This window comes from Cynara cardunculus (assembly GCF_001531365.2).
Source record: "Cynara cardunculus var. scolymus isolate 2C chromosome LG 17, CcrdV1, whole genome shotgun sequence".
Taxonomy (NCBI): domain Eukaryota; kingdom Viridiplantae; phylum Streptophyta; class Magnoliopsida; order Asterales; family Asteraceae; genus Cynara; species Cynara cardunculus.
Genome location: NC_037544.1, coordinates 6374876 through 6384036, shown reverse-complemented (window position 1 = coordinate 6384036; position 9161 = coordinate 6374876). Strand labels below are relative to the sequence as shown.

Here is a 9161-nt window from a genome sequence, read left to right as displayed (position 1 = left end):
ACTTCCGGAAGTTTGTGAACACATGTAGCAAATTTCACTTGTACAAATAATTAATTATTAATAATTCAATATTATATTATAAAATATTTTGAAAATAATTTATTATCAGGTATTTATAAATTTTAATAATCTTAAAATTCAGTATTATAAATTATTTATTATAAAATTCACTGATCTCTATAAATTTTTATTTCATTTTTTTAAATACAAGTAATTTTAAATATAATTAATATTTAATTAAACTAATTACATTAATAAAATAGGTATTTTATTTTATTTAAATTTTTAACTCGTTTTCAAATTATACAAAACCATATCAATTATATTTCAGAGATAAAGAATAGTAGAAAGCATGAATCACAATTAAATCGTTTGATTTCTCAACTTTATAATTGAGATGTAAATCATAATTCTATGGTGAATATTTAGTAAGATTTTATGTTTATAAAGATACTAGTCGTATACCCGTTGCAATGCGGCGTGAATTTTAACGATTTTAAAATTTCACTGGTTTTATTAAAGAATATTTAACGTTGATATAAGTTGCACTTGGTCTTTACATATTAATACAATTTTAATAAATAAGATTTATGGTTCCAATTACAGAGTATCGATGAAAAAATTTGTGTGACTGTTTAAAATCCGATATATTTAAAATCCAACATATTTAAACGACTCCACAAATGTATTCGATTTACACAAAGAGCAAAGAATCAAGAGATCGAGACCGAGACCGAGAGTTCTAGAGCAATTAAATGAAAGATGAATGAAAGACTTTTAATAACTCATAAAGAATTCCAATTTGAATCTCACCTTAGGAGATGGGGAGAAGACATAGAGGTATGAGAGGGTGAAGGCATGAGTGAAAATGTCAAAAGTATCTTGGTAGAAATCAAAGGTAGAAATCATTTTTTACGTTTCTCAGATTAACTTTTTTTTCCCACACAATCCTTCTTCTACACACACACATACACACACACACACACACACACACATATATATATATATATAGAGAGAGAGAGAGAGAGAGAGAGAGAGTTGGGTTCAGGTGAGAAGCATAAGAAAGATGTTCACCTTTGGATACACATTACGATGAGATGCATCAGATCAATCCCTGTATCAAGTGTGATTCATAGGTGAGTTTGAGATTAAATATGATCAAGGGTCTAGATTACGTTTCTCACCTTAACTCTATTTTTCACATGATCCTTCGTATACACACACACACACACACACATATATATATATATATATACACACACACATATGTAGGGGTCCATTCAAGGGAGAACTGATTAGTTTGTAGCAACTGTGAGATCCAATGTGAATCATTCGTTTGAGATATTTACGAATATTTCTTAATAAGATAAAAGGGTATAATTATATTTTTTAGAAGGAAATATTTAATTAAAATTAGTTACCTAGAATATCAATTACTTATTATACATTGTATTTTAAAGACATTTTGTGAATCAAAGTGTGTCATAGTGATAATGTTCACAATGTTTCACGTGTATCACAATGTATTTTCTTTGTTTTATGAAATGTATTGTAGTTTGCATTTTCGTTATTTTCATTGATTTACAAAAAGGTATCACTATACATTATGCATCTTGTATATATATATGGGTATCACAGTGAATATCGTTTTTAGGTATCACAGTGTGTATCTTGTGTTCACATAAGGTTCATCGGAATAAGGTTCGCCGAATAAGATTCGTCGGAGAGAGGAAAGAGGATAGATGGGTGATGATATTTATAAAATCCCTGAAATGCCCATAATTAATATTTTAAGTTAAAATTACCAAAATTATTAATTTCTTAATTTAACATTTGATTTGTGGCTAGGATTGTATCTTATGGTTACCACAAACAAAACAGTTTTCATTTGAGTAGGCCCCCATGTGTGTGTGTATATATAGGGAAAGGTTCAAACGAGAACCTCTGTGATTTATGAGAATGCAAGAACAGACTACCAACCAAGTAATGTGATAACAATCAAAATTAAAGGATTTTTTAAATTTAAATTAATATTAAAAGCAATTCAAAAAGTTTTGAGAGGCAAAAGGGTAATCTTGGAATTCGAAGTGATAATATTTAATAAAAATGATCATAAAAGACTCTGATCATCTAGGTGATAACATCATGGGATATGGTGTCATAAGTTTTAAGAAAATATGAGGAAAAAATGAACAGCAAGAAGCTTGAGGGAGAAGTTTGCAGAGACAATTGATTCAAGGTTTGTTTATTACAAATGTATCACACTTAGAACATGAATCACTTATAGTCACTCGATATGAAGATTCTTTGGTTCGATTAGGGTATGAGTATCACACGATTATCACAAGAAATCCAAATATAATCTATCGGTTTGACTAGGGTTAACATATCTACTTGATTCGTATTTGGATGTGATAATCATGTGATACGTTAACCCAAAGACGAATCGAGTAGCACATGATTTTCACAAGATATGATTCGTACTTGGGTCCGACTACAATATTTTTGGTTTAGTTAGGTTCCACGATCACACGATTATCATAGCCCAATCGTGTATAGGCAATCACACGATTATCACCTAATACGACTGCACTTTGTTTGGTATCACAACCCTATCGATTATCACATTGTTATTATACCTAATGGATACAAAATGACTATGATAGAAAATTTGGTGATTGTATCGATTAGGTTCATGATTATCACACGATTATGACATTGTTATCATACCTAATGGATACAAAATGACTGTGATGGGAAATTTGGTAGTTGTATCGATTAAGTTTACGATTACCACACTGTTATCATACCCAATAAATACAAAATGACTTTGATGGAAATTTTGGTGGTTGAATCGATTAGGTTCACAATTATGAGACTGTTATCATACCCAATGGATACAAAATGAATGTGATGGAAAATTTGGTGGTTTTAATCGATTAGGTTCACGATTGTCACACCGTTGTATCAAGAGATCTCAAAACTTCAGATACAATGGGGAGAAAAGATGGGAAGAAAATGATTATGACACTGTTAGGTTCACGATTATCACACTGTTATCATATCCAATGGATACAAAATGAATGTGATGGAACATTTGGTGGTTTTAATCGATTAGGTTCACGATTGTTACACTGTTGTATCAAAAGATCTCGAAACTTCAGATACGATGAGGAGAAAAAGATGGGAAGAAAACGATAGACGTTCTACGCAACATGATCAATCGCAAGCTAAAATGATAGGATAATTTCAATTAATTAAAATAAGATAAAAAATTATAAAAAAAATACCTAATTACATTATTACCCTTAATGATTTATTTTTATTTAATATAACTTAAATTATTGGTTAAAAAGGTTTGAGGCCCACAAGTGTCCTCATATTCTCATAAATTATAGGGGTTCTCGTTTGAACTCCCACACATATTCTCGTAAATTATAGGGGTTCTCGTAAAAAGGTTTGAGGCCCACAAGTGTCCTCATATTGTGTGTGTGTGTCTTAATCAATATATATGTTTCACAATGTAAACATTTTTTATATGTTGTATATGAAATTTATGGTTTCTATTGGTGTAAATCCACGCACCTCAATTCAAGATGAGAAACCATTTTCCATTGGTAGCAAATGGTGATCCATTAAGTGGAGAAAATATTAGTTAACATAGACCCCTCTTGCAAGAACGGACTAACAGGGTCAGCTACCCAGTCATTACTAAATCCGTTAAAAGTATGGTAAATAGTCTAGGGCGATCCTGGAATCACCCCTGAGATTATTTACCGATGGAATGATGGAATTGGAATGATATAATTTTACTAATCAAATTTCATTCAGATATTTGGTTAATCTATGAAATGGAATTAAATTCTACACATTCTGTTGTTTATGGATTTTGTCATTTTATCACAATTGAGAAAGAATTTAATCCCATTTCATACCATTATCTCAAAAAAAAAAAAAAATTCATTTTCCCTGCTTGATCTGAATTACTGCTGACCACCACAAATATAAACCACCGTCGATTTGAACCATCGTCGACCATCTATAATGTAAAAGAAAGTACAATCATCATCGCACTTAGGGTCCGTTTGGTTTGTATGATTATTTTTTAAGGATTTGGATTTTACAGAGGGATTTGTATTAGAATGGATTTGAAATCATTGGTTGTGTGGTTTGTAAAATTTAAAATGGAATTCGATTCTATTATTTATAGAAGATTATAAAAATAATAAAATTATATTTTTATTAATCGATTATTACGAAACAAGTTTTTTAAAATCTTATTGCATAAAATTCTACAAAATCTCGTGAAACCCGAGCATTCCCTAAGGATTTCAAAATCATATGTTTGTAGGATTTCAACTAAATTTTAGTATTTCAAAACTGGATAATCCAACAAACAAAACATGAGATTGAAATGAGTTTGAATTCCAAATCACCCAAAATCTATTTCATTTCTACAAACCAAACGGGACCTTACATGATTATTGTACTTTTGGCCAGCCACCGCCAAATGGAACCATCATTCTGAACCACCACCGATCTGAACCACCATTCTAAACCACCGTCAACTACCACCGATCTGAATCGCCGTTCCAAACCACCACCTTTCTGAATCACAGCGAACCACCGTTGATATAAACCACCAATCTAAACCATCGTTCTAGATTTTTTTTCAAATTTATAAAAGCTTTCTATTTTAATCATCTACCAAATATTTCAATTCAATGAACCAAAAAAACAAATTTCAATTCTTTTCACAATTTCATTACGAAGTTTATCAACCAAACTGAACATGAACTTAGGGGGTGTTTGGGATTTGCTTATTTGAAACAACTTAGACTTTTTTATAAAAACACTTATCAACTTATTGTAAGTCAAGAAGACTTTAACCTCTTTAAAAACTTTTTATTAATAGTTTGACACCGATATATGTTATTTATGCAAACAAGTACTTAAAGCATATTTGGGATTGCTTATTTAAAACAACTTATATTTTTCTGCAAAAGTCTTTATCAACTTATTATAAGTAAAAATTGTTTAACTTTTTCAAAAACTCTTTATTACCGGTTTGGCACTGGTATAAACTGTTTATCCAAACACTCAAAAATAGTTATTACCGATGTCACACGAAAATAGTTATTACCGAAAATGTTTATCCAAAAATAGTTATTACCGATGTCACACGAAAATAAATCAATAAGTTATCTTTGTAAGCAATCCCGAATATCCCTTTGTTACCCGTGATAAGTTGTTTTTACAGCTTACAACTACCACCACGGATATCAACAACAAAGCGGAAACAGAATCAGAAGTTGAAATTATTAACAAAGGGGAGGAAAGAGGAGAAGATTTACGAGAGAATTGAAGCGCCTAAGTTCGTCGATTTCGCGAAACCTAACCCCTCTCGCACTGATGATCGTTAGGTTCCGCTCCCAGGTCAGTATGTGACTTCGTAATTCCCTTCTTCACGTGTTGGTAATTTGATCCATGAATTTGAATCTTCACTTTTGAAGATAGAACTTACCTGCATTACTGTCAATTTAGGTTAACTGATTTGTCCTTAGTTCATGTGTTCCCCAATGATCTGAACCTGTTTTGATGTATTCCATTATTATAATGATTTAGCTGATATCATTTGATATAAATTGGAGATGATATCTCATTTATGTGTTTGAGAAAAGCATCCAATGAAATTAGTCACCATAAGCTTTTCCTTTGATGCGTGCTTCTTAAGCTCAACAAACCCTACTTTAAAGGATTAAAAACATCCACCACGATGGAGGCTCTTGTTGGGGTTTTCATAAGAACCTCGTATATGCGATAGAGGTCCTTGTCTGGTCACGGGTTCTAATAAGAACCCGGTTCTTGTTTAAGAGCATCCACAAGGAGGAAGCTACAAGAACCTCAATTTCTATCTTATTCTAATTCTATTGAAGTGGTGTGGTAGGAAAAAGATGGAAAGGGAGGTTTTTGTGTGTTACTCTATTTTGGATGCTCTAATTAAGAAGTCAAATCTTGGTAGTTTGCCAAAATTTTAGCCCAGAATTATCTTAAATTGCCACCAATCTTAAAAGAGCAGTTGAATTGCATACCCCTGTAACGATGATTTGTGAAGGTATAAAGAGGCTCAAGATAAAAGGCGAATTGCATGAAAATGTAATTTAATTTGTTCTAATTCTTATTTTGGATAAAGTACTTTCGAAACTCATTTTGGTACATAAGATGGAAACTTTCAAACATTTAAGTGTTTGGGTGACCAAATTAATCATTAACAGGTTACCATACTAATATGACGAATAATATGGCATACAAGTCAGTATTATTTGCTGATATGGCAATGAGAACAAGAGAAATTGGACAAATGGATACCAAATTACCAATGATAAAGAAAATGCTTTAAATTCCAAGATATGTTAGAGAATGTTAAAAATCTACATATTCAAATCATGTGAACTTTTACTTCTGCAATTTTAGACCATTCGAAATGCTCATATTTATCTCTGGTAAATTGCATTCAGAAAATTAGCTCTGTATAAAGGTTCTTAGCCGCGGCCAGCACAACCTATAAAAAACAATGTCTACTCAGCTTCTTTTGCATTTCTTTATAAGTAATTGCATTATCCCTTCATTTTAACTTTCTAACATATAACTTCTGAAATCATGTAGGTTAATTGTTCAAACACTGGAGAAGAACATGAAAGATGATCTTACTGCTACTGGTGCTGATCCTGCAGTGGTGAAATGTGAGGAATCTGTTTTGGTAAGGAATTTGTGCGTTAACCACAAGGGTTGTGGTGTAGTGGTTGAGGCCCAGGGGATGTGGTGGAAATATCTTCCCCTGATGTGGCCACTGATTTTTATCAGGGCTGATGTCTTACAAACCCAAAAACAAAAAAGATGCCTGCAAAAGATGCAACATTTAGGGGACGTCACATCCAAGTGAATTCTTCTCCATGAAAGTATCAATTAAGGAGCTAAATGATATTTACACCAAATCATTATAAATTGAGCTTATGCATTATTTTTGTTTAACAGAGAAATGATAAGGGCACTGATGAACAAAGTTAATGTAACCATGCTACTGTTGATATATATGGTAAGAAATTACATGGAGTTGCAAGTTCTTTAATTTTGGTGATCTTTTATCACCCCTCAAAAGGTTTATATGTCTTTCTGCTCCATCTGTCCCATAAAAATGTCAACTATTGACTATGGACATAATCAAACATTATAAAATACCATTTGACAACGGAAAAGTAGACGGTGTTAATTTTGAGGGGTAGCTTAACCGGTAGGATTTGCTCCCCAGAAGTCACCAGTTGAAGTCTCGTCATGTCACCGGAGGGTTTGTTTGGCTGTTAATTCCAAGACCCCATAAGATAATTCAAGGTGCACGCAAACTGGCCCGGACACCCATCATTACCAAAAAAAGAATAGTAAGTGTTGCAATTTTCATTGGAGAGAAGAGTACTCTTTTAACAACTGAAAAATATTTACTGTATCATATAGTAATTTGCTTCGTACGCCTGATCTGAAAGATTTCAGGAAGGCAAGTAACATCATAATTAGCTGGAGTATCATTTTTTTACTGAAACTTCATTTTTGCTCTACACTTGAATCCTCATTTCCAGTTTCTTGCAGAAATCTTGCTTCAAATTGAATCAGCATAACTCATGATTGATGGAACCGACTGTATGCAACTGCATGATTGTCTATGGCCTGCTTGTCCTGTAAGTGCTTCTTTGTATCTATTGAATAATGACACTTCCAAAGTTTATTCATAATTGATGATAGAAAGTTTTTGATAGCTTTTGATTTTGTTCATTTTTTGGATGACATTTTAAGGTTGAACCAAAGTTTAAGGTGGATATGTGTTGTTGGAATGATACCATTATTGAATGCAATGTTCTTTTTTTCAAATTGTGTGGCATAACAAATATGTAATATTTATTAGGGAATTATAACAGAGGATTGGGTTCCGGTAAGAAGATGAGTTAAGGTGAGAAGTGTAAGAAGGGATCTTCACCTTTGGATCCACATTAGGATGAGATGTACCGAATTAATCCCCGTATCAAACAAGATTCATGGGTGAGTTTGAAATTAAGGGGGCGTTTGGTTCGTAGAATGATTTCTGAAGGAATGAAATCTGTCAAAGGAATTGGAATGAAATGTTATCAGGTTTGACCAAGTGTTTGGTTGGTAGGAATGAAATTTAATCTGTCTAATGAATTGGAATCTCTGTGTGTGATTTGCAACATAATTGGAATGAAATGATGAAAAAAAGACAAAAAATACCCTTCCTTTGATATTTTTTTTAAAAAAATAAATTTTTTTAGTTACAAATAATAATAAATTTAACATTTAATGAGGAAAAAATGTTTACCTTTTAGTGAATCGTATATAAATATAAAACGTGAAAAAAATTCAACCAACTATAAACCAAACCGTTCATACAAGTTGACACATCAAATACACATATATAAATATTGTTACCAATAAGTGTTTACACATAGCATCCAAGCAATAGGTAATACAAAAATATTGTCCAAGCAATATGTAACAAAAATATCGTCCAAGCAATATAGACTGATCATTGGTCTAACATAACCAAAAAATAATGTTTGATCCACCAATTGATCATTGGTCTAATGTAACCAAAAGATATTGTTTGATCATTGGTCCAACATGAAACGGACCCAGTTTTCACGTCTTTCCTCCTTCAAGCTCCAGAAAATGATCACAGATTCAGAGTCCTTTGTTATCTTTCACAATGCACAAAACATTTCAGTTTCCGAGAATGTCCCGAACTTCTCAATCTTATCGGCGATCATGGAAGTTTTTTTTAGCATTTCAACTTCAACTTCCATCAACGATGCCGATGATTTCATAAATTTGTCACCAAGCATAAATGTTGCATTATTGATTGTCTCATGCAGAGAATCATTCATGTGTTTCCTTTACATAATTTGGGATGGAATAGATTTTAATTCCATCACTTCTCCTAAGGAATGGCTAATTCCTTCAAATGCTGGATTTTAATTCCATCAATTCCATTCCAAGGGTAACCAAACGTCGGAATGGAATTTGGTCAACGGAATTGACCATTCCAATTCCATCATATTCCGGCGGATTCCGACGAACCAAACGCCCCCTAAAGGTGC

The 9161-nt window shown here is 32.3% G+C and overlaps 1 long non-coding RNA gene across 3 annotated transcripts; it reads left to right on the top strand.

Annotated features, from left to right (window-relative positions):
- Positions 1-5312: 5312 nt before the first annotated feature.
- LOC112500888 lies at positions 5313-7920 on the top strand. 3 transcript variants are annotated; one of them, XR_003067388.1, is made up of 5 exons: positions 5313-5436; positions 6667-6743; positions 7036-7096; positions 7310-7436; positions 7632-7920. It is a non-coding gene; the product is annotated as an uncharacterized LOC112500888 (long non-coding RNA). The 3 variants fall into 3 exon arrangements; XR_003067389.1 differs by lacking the exon at positions 7310-7436 and having other exon boundaries at positions 7642-7920; XR_003067387.1 differs by lacking the exon at positions 7310-7436.
- Positions 7921-9161: the final 1241 nt, after the last annotated feature.